Raw genomic sequence first — 15,505 nt, 5'->3', positions numbered from 1 at the left:
TGGGGTGGCTCCCTGACAGTTTCAGAGGTTCGGTCCATTATCATCATGACGGGGAGTATGGTGGCATGCAGGCAAGCAAGTGCCAGAGCTGGGAGCGCTCGTTCTCTTAGCTCTGGGCACTGAACCCAGGACTTCGCGGTAAGCCAGGTGAGCGCTCCACCAACCGCCACATTCCCAGACCTTTTAAGTTCCTTATGTTACTCAAAGGGAAAGAATAATAATAAATAACAAGTAATAAATATTGACATAATTATAGGTATCTGTGTAAATGTATGTATGGCCTTTGTATACGCTGGTTTCAGTTCGAAGTGTGGAAATATGACGGCAACACGGAAGACAGTTTGTACTGCGCTCCCTTGTATCCTACACGGGGGCGTCCGTGGGTCGGCTAGAGGATCCCAAGCTGACTAGACAAGGGTAACTTTGCTTGGACTGAAAGTCTGAGAACTTTAGGGTTCCCAGCTTCTTTGTGATCCATTTCCCATCAGGCCTGGGCAGGCTTCTCCCTCCATGCTCACTTGCTTGACTCTCTCCCTTTGCCAAATGTAACACACACCTGGACTTCTGTCGCTGATCTCTAAGCCCCAGACTTGGTGGCTCCGAGGTTAGTCTGTTTTCTCTGCCATATAAAACAACACAGAACAAAATGGAGCCTCCTCAGTTGTCCAGCGGGCCGGGGATCCCAAACCCCTGCTAGCACCTGGAAGCGTGTAGCCCTCCCCAGAACCTGAAGCTTTCCCTCTGCGTCCCCTTGTTTTGGTGCCTGACCCCGCCCCCCATCGGAGCCAGCAGGCTGTGACTTGCTGTTCAGAGCTCGGCCCTCCCCCTCTGCCCTTCATGCACCTGATTTGGCCTTCAGAGGCCAGCTCAGGCAGACCCTGCAATCTGTCCTTCCTGAGTGGGAGGCTAGGTCTCCGAGGTTACATCACTTGTCAGGTAGGTAAATCCAGGGCAGGCCTGGCGCCCTTGCTTAACGGCTTCATGGCCTTGTAACCACTTAGTTGTGGGACTAAATGACGGTCCTGGTGTCGCTGAAACAGACAATGCACAGAGAGTAAGTGGGGTTACATACACTTCACTCTCGATTGCTGGTCAACCCTCCTCTTGAGCATCTGCGGGCAGCCTGGGCTTTTTCTAAGCATCCATGTGGCCTGCTGGTCTGTAAACTTTCCCACTTTGAGATAAGAAGGGCCTCTGCCAAAGAGCAGGGTGACAAAGGGTCTCTCTGTGCCACGGTACTCTAGAGCCATTTCCACAGGCCCCTTGGCTTCTTGAGCGCTGGCAGCCACGTTCCTTCTGCCACCCAGCTCCCTTGGAAGATCGGCTCCCGTCTCCATGGTAACTGCATGTCGGGAGACAGTCTGCACGGTGCTGGGGCTTTGTATTAAACACAATGAATTTAAATTGGGTGCTCGGCTGTGAAGATAATCATTCCGGATCAGAGAGAGGCCCCAGGCTCCTCATTTCATAATTTTAAATGTTGGTACAATTCTCAGGGTTAGCCCTGTAATTCAGGGCCCAGCCACACCCTCTCCTCTATGTTGGCTACAGCTTGGTCTCATTTCCCGAGCGCTCTTTTTCATTCTTTGAATTTTGGAAGTAGGGATCCCCTCGGTTATGTGGGTCTCGCCCAAGCTGAGGGATGACTAAACTGAGAGGAGCCTGGAGCTGTGGTCAGATGGGCTCTCGTTGGGTCTGCTTGTGTGATGTCCTCTAAGCCCCACTATAAAACAAGAGGAGTAGCCCCTGCCCTACAATACATTTTTAAAATGATGTTGACAAATATAGCTAACATGAATGTTCCGACTTTAACCGTGCCTATGCATATCATTCTGTGGGATTCAGGCACATTCATTTGAACACATTGCCACCCACGTGTCCAGAGCTCTTTGTCTTCATTGCAGCTCCCCATCACTAAATGCTAGCTAGCCCCGTTCCCTCTTTCCTCCATGTAACACAGCCGTTCTACTTTCTGTCCCTGTGGGGTGACCACTCAAGTTCTGCTTGTCCACGGTGGCTACTTCTGTCCCTTAGCATAATGCCTTCAGGGTTGAGCCATGTTGGAGCATGTTGAAGAATGCTCCAATTGTGTGCACAGCCACATGTTCTCGTCCTCCCAGCTGTGACTATGGATGGAGTCTTGAGTTACCTCCATTTTTTAGCTATCATGAGTGCTGTGGACATTCGTGTATGCATGTCTGTTCAAGTCCCCACTTGTAATTACAGAGCGTTTTCATTGTTGTTGAGACAAGGTCTCACTGCAGCCCTGGCTATCCTAGAATATACTATTGTGTGACAGAACTTTCCCTGGGGAGACAAAACACACACAACTCATGATTCCCAGCTAGAAATCCCATGAGTGACAGTATGCATACCACCAAAGTCCAACTTGGTGGCACTTTGGGTTTTTGTTGGGGTTACTTCCAGGAGTATGGGGAAAAGTTTACTTACAGAAGCAGAAATGACTCAAAAAAAGCTACATCACGGGCCGGGCGATGGTGGCGCACGCCTTTAATCCCAGCACTCGGGAGGCAGAGGCAGGTGAATCTCTGTGAGTTCGAGACCAGCCTGGTCTACAAAGGGAGTTCCAGGACAGGCTCCAAAGCCACAGAGAAACCCTGTCTCGAAAAACCAAAAAAAAAAAAAAAAAAAAAAAAAAAGCTACATCACTAAAACCCACCCCAGCATGGTGACAGCTCTCAAAGCTGGGGACCTGGAGCACACTGCACAGCCTGCAGGCAGCTCAACAGGTTAGAATGTCCTTTCTGGGATGTCAGTTGGCCTGAACCCCTTCCTGGAACCACAGCTGGTTGGGTCCCAGAGTCCTTTTGGCAGCTTGGCTTGTCTGAGCATCTTACTGCTTACTCTGGCAGGATGGGGCCTAGTGAATCTGGTCAGTTTCAGGAACTTCCTGAAACTATTTTGAATTGTTATTCTGGGGGGAGGGGCTCTCTAATGAATCTGGTCAGTTTCTGGGACTTCCTGAAACTATTTTGAATTATTTACCTCTTAGGTTAAAGAAACACCCTGCAGGGCTGGAGAGATGGCTCAGAGATTAAAAGCATTGCCTGTTCTTCCAAAGGTCATGAGTTCAATTCCCAGCAACCACATGGTGGCTCGCAACCATCTGTAATGGGGTCTGGTGCCCTCTTCTGGCCTGTAGGCATACACACAGACAGAATATTATACACAGAATAAATAAATATTAAAAAAAAAGAAACACCCTGCAGGATGGAATGTTACAATCTTGCAGGAAATTTATACAACTATGTAGACCAGGCTGGCCTCCTACTCACAGGGACCCATTTCTATGGGAAGGTGTACATTACGATTTCCAGCTTGCAGAACCTTTAAAACAAAGCTTATCTTTTATTTATTCTTTGGCCATTTCACACATGCACACAATGTATCTTGATCACACTCACCCTAACCCCTCCCTTCCATACCTCTCAACATAGCCTCCTCCCATCTTCGGGATTCTATCTTTTTTAACAACCATTGAGTCCAGCTGGTGCTGCCTGAATGCTGACTGAGCGTATCACCTTGAGCATGCTTGGTCACCACAGTTACAGCAAGCTCATAGATGCAATGGCCACATCGTGACCATAAGACAACATCTCCCAGCATCCCCTCCCCGTCGTCCAGCTTGTCCTTTCTTTCCATCCTCTCTTTCACAGTGTTCCCTGAACCTTGAGGGGATCAATACAGATGTCCCGTTTAGGACTAAGCATTCAACGGTCGCTTATTTTCAATACTTTGGCTAGCTGTGAGTATGGAGCCATTTTGAGGATCAAAAACAATAGTAAATATTAAGACTGCTGCACACAGTAGGCTATTAGTAGTAGTTGTTGTTATTATTATTGTTATTAGCCGAAGTTAAACCTAGAAGTTACTGTCATAATAGGCTGATTACTTCAATGAGGGTGTTGATGTCAGGCTGTGTCTGTCTCCCTGGCCAGCCTTGTGGAAATTCATTCATTCTGTGACCTAAAGGGAATGTCTTAACCTTGTGTGTCGTGCCTCACTGTAAAAACCATACATGCTTTTATATCCCTCCCACTAATTGATATTCATGTATTCCTAACTCCCAACATGGGGGAAAAAAAACCATTAAGCCCTCTGTGTACACTTCCTTGTTAACGGTCTATTTTAAGTACACCCTCCAGGAAACCCTGACACTGGGGTGGGACAGCTCCAGGCGCGTGACACCTGTTAGCACAGGAGAGCGTGGTCTCTGGAGTACAAATGCCCAGATTGCAGCCTGGCTGGTCTCAGAAAATCTGGGATGATGGCGGTGTCTGCCACATGTGGGGGCAACTGTGAAGACAAAAGGGGGGGGACCCACTCCTGGATCTCTCCATGCAAGTAGCAATAAAGGATAGGGTCTCGGAATGGTTCGGGATCTCATTTTACCAAGCCGTCTGTAGGAAGCTGCCCTGGAGCCATCCAAACATGAGAACCTCAGACCTTGGGACCATCTTTCCCTGTGGGCTCTGCAGTGTCCTACCAGACTCCTGCCAATGGTCCCATTGCCAGCCCAAGGCGGCTGCAGGCCACGGCCCCAGCTAGAGGCAGCTCCCTTGGTGTAGGGGAATGTGTGTCAGAGGGGAAGGAGGACAGGAGCCCTTGCTAGCTTCTTTGGACCAGTGCAGGTTCTGGATGCCCCCAACAGCACCGTTTATTAAAAGATGAAGGGAGAAGAAAGAGAGGATTTCATAGCTGAGCCATAGCAATTTGCTACAGGCCGTGGGTGTGCACCTGCTGAGCTGGAGCCAGGGCTGCTGAACAGATAAGCTCACTGGCTCAGAGTGGCAGAGAGCCCTGCTTTTTACCCTCTAAACTCCTGGAAGCCAGTGAGTCCAGGAATATCAATGCCTTGGCTCCTATAGCTTCATGCCGGCTGGAACCCTCTAGTTCTTGTCTGCACTTTGACCCAACATTGTATGGCTGCTTGATGGGTCTAAATCCAGACTGTCCTTTTCCTCTAGGTGCTAATCTTTTCCCAGGAAATCTGCAATCCGACAGCTCTGGGCACCAACTCAGATGCCCTCAAAACAAACCAGGATCCTCACTTGTAGCAACAGCTATTCCTCTGCCAGGGATGCCTCCTTCAGAGAATGGTACCACATCCTCCTAGGCTGTAGCTTCCTTACCTAATGTCTTAGTGTCCTATTGCTGTGAAGAGATACCATTATCATGGCAACTCTTATAAAGGAAAACATTTAGTTGGGGTTTAGTCCATTATCCTCATGGCGGGAATGTGGGTGGCCTGCAGGCAGACATAGCGCTGGAGGAGGAGCTGAGAGTTCTGCATTCAGATGGGCAGAAAACAGGAAGAGTGAGTGAACCATTGGACCTGACTTGAGATTCTGAAACATCAGAGCTCCCCCCCCCCACACACACACACAAGCACACACTCCAGCAAGGTCACACCTCCAATAATGCCACTGAGTCCGTGGGACTGGTTTTTCTTTTTCTTTTTATGCATTAGTGTTTTGCCATGGGTTTCAGGTTCCCTGGAACTGGAGTTACAGACAGTTGTGAGCTGCCATGTGGGTACTGGGAGTTGAACCCGGGACCTCTGGAAGAACAGTCAGTGCCCTTAAGCGATCTCTGCGAGCCATCTCTCCAGCTCAGCTGTCTCTCCAGCCCTTACAGGGGCTATTGTCATTCAAACCCCCCCCACTCCCATCAGAGGACCTTCACTGCCGCAGCTGAAAGTCTGGTTCACGCCTGCCAACCTAAAGTTCCACCTTTTGCCTCCATAAATCATTATTGCACTGCGTTTCTAGAAAAGGAAAGAACCCTTAAGGCTCTAGGGATATGTCCCAGTGGTAGAGAGTCTGCCTCGGAGGCACGAGGCCCAGAGTTCAATCCCCACCACTGCTTTAACCTTGTGTGGTGGTGTAGTCTATCATACTAACACTGGAGAGGTGGAGGCAGAAGATTCACCTTCAACTATTTGGGCAAGTTTGTGACCAGCCTGGGCTGTAGTAGTTATTAAAAAAAAATGCATATGGCACCTTCAGCCCAAGCAAAATTTAACCCACTTTGTTTTGTGTTGTGCTGGATTTCTACCTGGCTCCTAGACCCCTTCGTTAGTCCTTCTTGGCTCTCCCCGCTCAGCTGACTCAGCCTGCTTTCTCTTGCCCAGCTCCTGGCTTTAGGAGATCCCTGTGACTACCCTAATGTGATTCCTCATGTGCTTCTCTTCAACCACATCCTGGGTCACACCAGCTTTCAGGGAGTTTGCCCTCGCTTCCTGTTCTGCTAGGAAGTCTGGGACCAAGAGTGTGCTCTGCCTCAACCCTCCCCATCTCCTCCTGTATCCACACCCCGTCCCAAATGGGTAGCAAGTCGTAGCTCAGCCTAACCGGAGTGAAGAGCTTCTTAGCTTCCTCATCTGACCAATGGGGGTAGTGCACCTTTTTCATAGGCTGTTTTCAGAAATAAACAAGTATACAATAAGTGTTCGATTATGCAAATATCCAGGGTTTTTCATCTCTACTTGAATCAGCCCTCTCCCATTTTACCTAAAACACCCTCCCCCTGCACCCCCTGCACATTTGATCCCCCTCTCCTGGTACTGTTTGTCAACCACCTAGTTCGTTCAGCCTCCCCCGCCACTTATTTTCCTTCTCCGTTGTCAAAACTTGCTTGTTCAGGGAACCTGCTCCGCATCTGCCCTTCCCATCCCCATCCCAAGTTCTGATCGGTCATCCCCACGCTGCCACTGAACTCTCGTACAGGCAGAGTAACATTCTTGTCTGATTGTCATGGTCCTCCTCTGTCACCTGAGGCTGGCCGTGGCTGCATATAGCTTATAGCCAAGAGCAAGGAAAAACCCATCCCAGCTCTTAAAACATCCTCTTTCTGGGCTGTAGACATGTGGAGGGATGGGAGCAGAGCCAGGGTTCTCTCTCCAGGAGCTCTGAGGCCCACGCTCTCTGAGTCCCGTCATTGCTACCACTTCCGTAAATACAGGTTGACAACATTGCTAATTGCATGAATTCCAGGTTAATCAAGGTTCATGCACTCGGTCTCAATCCTTATTTCCTCAGCCCGAACCAAACAGGTCTGTTCTCCATCCTCTAGCTGTGCCCACCACCTCCTTCTCTGGTGGTCATGCCAACTCCCTGCCCCAATGTGACCTTCCTTTCCTCAGGACCTCTTTTGAAAGTGACGTTCTCCATCATCCTTGAGGACTTTGTCTTATACTGGCTTATATTCCCATAGTCTCCCGAAGTCATTTCTATTGGGAATGAGCATTTTCCCCTCGGTCTGTTTGCCAGTTGAACTCTGCTCCATACGGTATTAATATTCTTGTTCCTGAAGCCCCGGCTGCAGAGCACAGAGGACAAATGATGCTACTTCCAAGTCCCTGCTGCCAACAGTCACAGTTTCCTGAGCTCCCCTGTGCAGGCACAGAATTGGGTACTTGACACACATGATACCACTAAATTCTCTTTCTTTCCCCTGCATTAGTGTTTTATGTGCGGTCAGACTTGGCAGCAAGCATCCATCCCCCCAGAGTCATCTCTCCATCTCTTAATTGTCATAGTCACCCCCATGAGGGCTATAGTCACCCCCATGGGGGCTATGGTCACCCCTCCATGTCTAAAGTGAGCAAATGGAGTTCAGAGTGATTAAAAACTGCTCACAGTGTAACAGCTACTAAGTTACAGAACTAGGGTGCTTTATTGAAAAGTCAGAGTTAAACAAAAGCCAAAAGAGATAAAAATTTATAAAGTTTATTTTAAAAAAAATTTTTTGAAAAAAAAAATAAAGTCAGATTTTCCCATAACGCCAACCAGTCTCAAATTACTATGTAGCTGAAGCCGATCTTAAACCCTTCCCCATCCTCCTGCCTCCACCTCCCAAGTGCTTAGGTTGCAGTGTGTACCACTGTATCTGCCCCTGGAACTAGGATTTAAGCCTCCATCTGCACCCCTATCCCGGGTTTAATTCACGCTGGGGTACTCTTGCTTCTGGGTTTAGCATTTTCGTTCTTGAGGTGTCAGCCTACACATTAGGAAAGTGTTTTCTCTGAAGTGCATCGTGAACGAATGCTACCTGCATCCTCTGAAGAAAGCCGAGCAGATGGGGTGTGAGTTTTAGATACAGGAATGCTCCGGATGTGCACACCGAAAGGTCATAACATAGTCTACATAGTAAGTTCCAGGTCAGCCAGAGCCACTACATAGGGACACCGTGTCTCAAAAACAATCAAACAGAAACGAAACAAAACTACAATGCTGAGAAAAAGCCGGTTTCCAAGAAGGCCGCCGAGCAACGGATAACTGTGGACGTGAAGGATGTTACCCCAAGTATTATAGAAACCCCTTAGCCAGAAGTGAAGGATGTTGCCCCAAGTATTACAGAAACGACTTAGCCAGTGTTTTTTTTTTCAGTACTTAGAGAATGTGAATTTTTTTTAAAAAAACGGAAGATTTTAATATGAAAGAAAAAAGCAGTTCAGCGATTCTTGAGAAGCAGATTCACGTAAACAAATGATAGCTTCAGCAACTGCGTGAAGATGCATTTATCACCAGAGCTCCATTGGCCTGTTTGCTGTTGCTATAATGAAATACTACAGGCTGTATGATTTATACTCAAAAAAAAAGGCTTAGGTTGGCTTGTGATTCTTGAGGTCCAAGGCCAAGGGGCTACATCTGGTGGTGGCCTTTTTGTCAGGAGTATCCTAATAGTGTGTAGGGTGACGCAGAGCAAGAGACAGTAAAGACAGGCGTGTGGCTACATATTCTCTGGTCTTTCTCCCTGCAAGACTGCAGTGTTAAATCACGAGGCCCCACTCCATGACCTTGTCCTAATCACCTCCGAAAGCTCCCCACCTGTAAACACAGCAAGGGGATTGTTTCTGCCCTTTCAGTATCTCTCAGTGGGGATTAAATTTTAACACACAGACCAGGAGGAAGTTCCATTCAAACTATATCCAAACCATAGTAACATCGGATACTTGTCATCTGAATCTCAGTATATATGTAGCATGAATTCTAACTGGACTTAGTAAATAAAAACCCGGAGTTAGATATTAGGGGGTAAAAATAAAGAGATCAGAGAAGCAGTGCAACCAGACATAGAGAAAGATCTTTAATATCTACTAAATCCTCAGGCCAAAAGGGCGATCCTGTCCTCAGACAGCATCCTCTGACTGACTGCTTCAGACTGCATCCTCAGACTGCATCCTCAGACTGCATCCTCAGACTGCATCCTCTGACTGCATCCTCTGACTGCATCCTCAGACTGCATCCTCAGACTGCATCCTCTGACTGCATCCTCAGACTGCATCCTCTGACTGCATCCTCAGACTGCATCCTCAGACTGCATCCTCAGACTGCATCCTCAGACAGCATCCTCTGACTGCATCCTCAGACTGCATCCTCAGACAGCATCCTCTGACTGCATCCTCAGACTGCATCCTCTGACTGCATCCTCTGACTGACTGCTTCAGACAGCATCCTCTGACTGACTGCTTCAGACTGCATCCTCTGATTGACTGCTTCAGAGTGCATCCTCAGACTGCATCCTCTGACTACACTGAGCTCCTGTCTCCTCCCTCATTATATTCCTCTCTCCACTCGGCCATATCACTCCCCCTCTCCAGCTCTCTAGTGCTGGAATTAAAGACATGGGCTCCCAAATGACTGGGATTATCTTTGTATGAGCTCTGTTTCTCTTATAGACTGGATCAATTTTATGTAGCCCAGGGTGGCCTTGAACTAACAGAGATCCATCTACCTCTGTTTCCGGAGTCCTGGGAATAAAAGTGTGAGTCACCACTGTCTGGCCTTTAGTGGCTTAACTCCCTGCACTCTGATCTTCAGGCAAGCTTTATTTGTTAAAACACAAACAAAATATCACTACATATAAACTCCCTGTAAAGTGAGTTTTCCTCAGCCCATACATCTCTGTAGCAGTGTCTCAAAGTTTCCCTTGTATACACACCCCTGTGATCCTGCACCTTTTCCCTAGAAGCCCATGTTTTGGACTTGACCCAAGTGCCAATCAGCAGGGGACAATGTTGTTTTGCCTTGATTTATTAATTCTTGGCCTTGGATAAAGACAACCGCATTGGATGGGGAAGCATTGTCGGGGGGGGGGGCGGTCAGGGGAATCACTATAGGAAACTGGAGGAAATAATAAGATCTGCAGCAGTGTAAAAGATACCAAGAGCATATCCCTTCAAAGCTCTTTTACCTGAGATAGCTAAGAAGGATCAACTCCTTGTTCCTTCCTGTGTCTGAAAAGAAACATAACTATGCAGTTTGCAGAGCGGGTGCCTGGTGAGCATGCAGACCCCTGCATTTCCCCCATAGCGTGGTCTGATGGAACGGCTTTCAGACGTATGAAGATAACATGCGTAAAAGGTTCAACTTTACTACCAGTTCCTACTTTTGGCCAACTGAGTCATAAAGTGAATCATCATTAAGTATGATTAGTGGTTTTAGAGAACAAAGAAGGGGATCATTCCTGGGCATCAAATAAATCCAGATTGACCCAGCAGTATTCCATACATGTCAAGAACAAAATATCAGTAGCCTTTTCGAAGTCATAAAATTGTGTTTCACACTCTGCCAAATGTGCACAGTGTGTATGTGACTGCAGGTTAGATAATTCATGTCCACATTAATTGACAGAGATGTGAAATCCTACAATAGGATAAAAGTCTTGCCCACATACACAGGCAGGAAGGCCTGGTTAGACAGGTGTGTGTGTGTGTGTGTGTGTGTGTGTGTGTGTGTGTGTAAAAGGCTTGGATTGCTGGGTGGACAGTTTTGGTCAGCCACCAAGTTCAAGGAAGCCCTGATGGGTTCTGCTTTTCCCGGGTCAGGCGTGGGTTGTTGAAGGTCTGCAGACTCTACACTCCCACTTTCCGCCAGTGTGCATCTGAGTGTGGGCTCTGCTCACACAAGCGTGAGGGTCTTCAAGCAGGAGGTGAAACAATTAATGTCCAAGGAAACCAGTTGCCAAAGGATGCGGACAATGTGATAGCATCATGGACTAGATAAACACAGAGAAGTATGTCAGCCTCGGAGCAGGTAATGGTGGAGATTATTGGGTCTGTCAGAATAAATGCTATTTCATTCGGAAAGTACCTCAGGCTGGAGAGACACTCAGCAAGTAAGTCACTTGCCACAGCGTAAGGATTGGCGTTCAGATACCCAGGACCACACAAAAGGCCAGGTAGGTGTGTCAGCTCTCCTATAGTCCCAGCTTTTGGGAAGTTCAGTGACAGGGGCAACCTTGGGGCAAGCAGGCTAGGTAGATTAGTTAAATCTGTGAGCCTTGGGCCCAGCGAGAAACTCTGCCTAAGTGAAGACAGTGGAGGGCAATTAAGATGCCTACCTGATGTCAATCTTCGGGCTCCACCTGCAGCCACACATATGCAGAGGTACATCTGAACACGCAGGTGCACGCATGAGAATAAACACATGCACACACACACGTGCAAATGTGCATCTGCACACACAGATGCACACATATGAACATGAAACCACATGTGTGCACACACTACAGAAATGTACATACCCAAATATACAAAGAAAAATATCTCATCGGGGGGTGTACCTCAGTAGTAAAGCAAAAGCTTGGCACATGAGACCCTGGGTTCAGCCTCTTACCCTGCCCCCCAAAATGGTATTCTTGATAAAAATAGAAAGTTTAAAATATCTGAAGAAAAATATATGAAATTAGCAGTATCTGGTGGTAGGTTACATGGGCAGGGGTTTTTATCTTCTCTGCCTTTACTCTGCATCTGAATATCTGTATAATATTCCATAAACATCTGAAATAACTAACACATTTTACACATGGAGACATGGCTAACTAGGTTTAGTTTTAGCTTCTTCCAAGCGGATTTGTATAGTGCATATTACAAAGATGATACTGCTTTTAGTGTATGTTGTAAAATTGATATATCCCATTAAATAAATTTTAGAAAAGAGGAAAAAACAAACCACTCAGGACCAGTCACCCCAAAACAGCCATCAGTAACATATTTGCCTGCTTCCTCCCGCATTGCACGGAGTCTGCTGCTTCACTCACTGAGTATTGCTCCATTACTGCTCAGCCTCTCTGCTGCTAGGGCTTCGTTTACTCGACCATAGCTAGAGCCATGTGGGAAGAGGGATCCGACTGAGAAAATGCCCCCACCCAGACTGGCCTGTGAGAGGCCCATCCCACTGTGGGTGGTGCCACCTCTGGGCTGATGGTCTTGGGGTGTACTAGAAACAGGCTGAGCAAACTGAGCAGTAAGGCATGGCCTCGGTATCAGCTCTGCCATGAGTTGCTGCCCAGGCTTCCTTGATGGTGGACTGCTATGTAGAACTCTTTCCTCCCCAAGGTGCTTTTGTGTGTGGTGTTTCATCCTGGCAGTAGAAGCCCTAAGACAGCCTCCATGAGCATCATATGATCTTACTGCCTTTGGCTAAGTACCATCCACAGCTCACCTAAGCAACACTTTCTGTGTAAGTAGTTATGACATGTGACAGGCCCACAGCCAAGTATCCTTCCACACATCCTTCTGGAAGCATCAGGAGCAGGACAGTGCCTTGCTCCAGTGATGTTTCTGCAAGGCCTTCAAGAAGGGGACGATACAAAGATCTGTCACATCTGTGATGCCATCCTGTTCTTATGATGGAACCCGAGGCATTCATCCTGAGCATCAGAACTGTGCCTGTTTGAAAGGCTAGCCCCGTGTGTGTGTGTGTGTGTGTGTGTGTTGCCTGTGAGAGAATGTACACCTCCCAGTGTCAGGTAAGCCCTGAGCCTGCACTGGCGGGAAGAGAGTTTGCTGAGCCTGTGAACTATGGTTTGGAGGCTGTAGGAGGCCTGCAGGGGCAGTGGTGGTGATAGTGATGTTACCAGCACACCCTTCCAAGCCTCCCATAGCTGCTGCCCTGCAGGTGAGTGGCTTGTGGAGGTGCGGGGGGGGGGGGGGGGGCTCACAGCGGCTCCAGATAACAGCCAGTAGGTGTGTGGCGGCGGAGGGGGGGGGGGGTGGGGGGGTGCGTCAATACCACCGCTCTGCGCTTTCAGAACTCTTCAGTTCCTATTGTTAGACTCCAGAGGAGGCTGCTTGCGGCCTTGGGCAACTTGTATGCCTTTCCCACAGAACTCAGAGGCTGTGTCTGCTTAGAGCCCCTTAATCCATAGCCACACCACTGTTGGTCCCTGGAATTCCCTGACTAAAGGCCAGGACCCCCTTCCAGCATCCACACAAGCCTAACCTCTCTTCTTGGGGCTCAGAACACAACTCTGTGCACACTAGGTCCAAGGATGGCGTTTTACAGCAACGGACAGAGTTTAGACCTGTGTGCTCAGCACGTATCCAGGATGGAAGCTGTCCCCGGAGGAAGTCAATTTCTCTGCATTGTAGCTCAGTTTCAGAGGCCCTTGTAAGATCGTATTTAGCGTGGTGGGAGGATAACGGTTTATCAGCCTGATCTGTACTGTCGCGTGCTTGAAGACTTGCGAAGGAATAGCTTTTCCACCCTTGCCTCGGGGGTTCTAATTCCTTTATCACTGTGTGTGTCCCCCCCCCCCCAGTCCCTATTTCCCCCATCCCTGACTGCTGCTATGTGGAAGGGGCACAAAGGACAGCACCAGAGAATCAAAGAAGAACAAACAATTTAGGGTATACAACGCTGGTATACCAGATTCTCCTGCGTGCACGTGGACAGGCAAGAACTGCAGGGCAGGCCAAAACAGAGCATCCACCTGCTGTGAGCATGAATCAGCCTGGCAGGATCCAGCAGAACGGGAACAGAAGCCAGCTCGTAAACTACAATCTGTGCCCCACCCCCCTCCTCCCCCATCTCCCCCACCTCTGTTCCACCGTGTAGTACTACAGGGAACTACCGCCCTCTGTTGACTGCTTTGAGCAATGCAGGAAGTCAGACCACCGAGGCCTTGAGATTTTGCCTGTTGTTCAGTTGCTAGACTCCTTTCTCTTGGTGCCTTAGTCCTCCCCAGCCGTGTCTCCTGCTTGTGGTCAGGGGATTTGACTTTTATAGAGAAGGCAGCTTCTTCAGGCTTTTCACCCCTCTGGAAAAGAATATAGTTAAGATAATTAAACACACTCATCAAGATGGCACTTTACCATTCCAGAAGTGATAGTGGACTTTCTCTTCCAATTGCCCAACCAGGAAGCTAGACCCATGTGTGAAGAACCCTCTCTTGGCTATGTTAATCATAACAGAAGTGTTTGCGAACAGCACATTTACTCAAAGCTTCTTTTGGGTAATGTCAGCTTTGGAAGCTTGCAAAAGTTACATGCTCAAAAAGTTTTCTTTTTTGAGTAATGGGGGAATTTATTATGGACTTAGTCATTTTTCCTGGAGGGTTTGACTTGTGATTGTGAGCGAAGCTCCTAAAATTGTCTTTAGGGGCTGACAAGGTGTCTCAGTGATCAAAGTGTTTCCCTCACAAGTGTGAGGACTAGAATTCGGATTCCCAGAACCCAGCCTAAAAGGTGGAGTCAGGAGGCACCAGAGCAAACCTGCTAGCCAGATTGGTTTTCCCAGCAAGCTCGGGGTTTGATTGAGACACCTTGTTTAGTGGAGAAGATAGAAGAGCAATAGAGGATGATTCTCAGCATTCACATTGCGTCTCCACACGCATGCACACCCCATACACACACTGTGCCCACATACATGGAAAGATGCATACACGTGCATAAGAAATGGGGGAAAAAATCTTTTAGAATTAGTAGCTTGTGGAGCCTGTGAATTGGGTCATTTTTCACTAGTAAATTAGACATGCATCTAAAAGTGCTCTATCCCAGACAAGACAGGTAGAAATGAAGCAAATAGGCAGATCTCTGTGAGTTTGGGGCTAGCCTGGCCTACAGTTTACCATTTCAAGACAGCCAGGGCTACACAGAGAACCCGTCTTGAAAAACAAAAATAAAGAAAGAAAGAAAAGAAATGAAGCTGAGATGCTAAGGGAGAGGGAAATGAGGATGAAGGGATGGATTTTGAAGATGCAGTTGAATCTTTAAGTAAAACTGCCTCATAAGAAGCGACAAAATAAAACAATATCTTCAAAATACCATATTACACGATCCCTTGATTTTGCTTCACACCATAACATATGTACATATCCTCGGGCCTTTGATTGTGTTGTCTGTGTATTGTAGTCAGCCAGAAGTCACTTGGAGGGAGACTCTGCTGGGCAGGTAGAATCTAGCCTTGTGACATGCTAAGTGCTTTTTCCAAAGGGCTGAGCCAGAACTCTGCATGAGGAAGAAGCAGCTTTGTTTGCTAGACCCACAGTTCTAAGGAACATCATCCACCGCGCCTCTCTGAACCACCCCTTAAGGCCTCCCCAGCCTTGCTGTGTCTGATCTTCACCATCCCCGTGGTTGTTCCGAGTGCACCCTGAGCCCTGAGCTCCGTGTCTCGTGGTTGTTCCGAGTGCACCCTGAGCCCTGAGCTCCGTGTCTCGTGGTTGTTCCGAGAGCACCCTGAGCCCTGAGCACCGT

At 48.0% G+C, this 15,505-nt stretch overlaps 1 protein-coding gene across 1 annotated transcript in view; it reads left to right on the top strand.

Moving 5' to 3' along the window:
• The window catches only part of LOC121439756 (dihydropyrimidinase-related protein 5), an 81,682-nt gene that overhangs the window by 45,770 nt on the left and 20,407 nt on the right, over window positions 1–15,505 (top strand). The gene's annotated exons all lie outside the window — the stretch shown is intronic.

The sequence above is a fragment of the Microtus oregoni genome, unplaced genomic scaffold (genome assembly GCF_018167655.1).
Source record: "Microtus oregoni isolate MIOR12 unplaced genomic scaffold, Mior012 000062F_ref0000492, whole genome shotgun sequence".
In the NCBI taxonomy this organism is placed as follows: domain Eukaryota; kingdom Metazoa; phylum Chordata; class Mammalia; order Rodentia; family Cricetidae; genus Microtus; species Microtus oregoni.
Note: the sequence above shows the minus strand (reverse complement) of the source record. Positions and strands in the feature narration are given on the sequence as shown.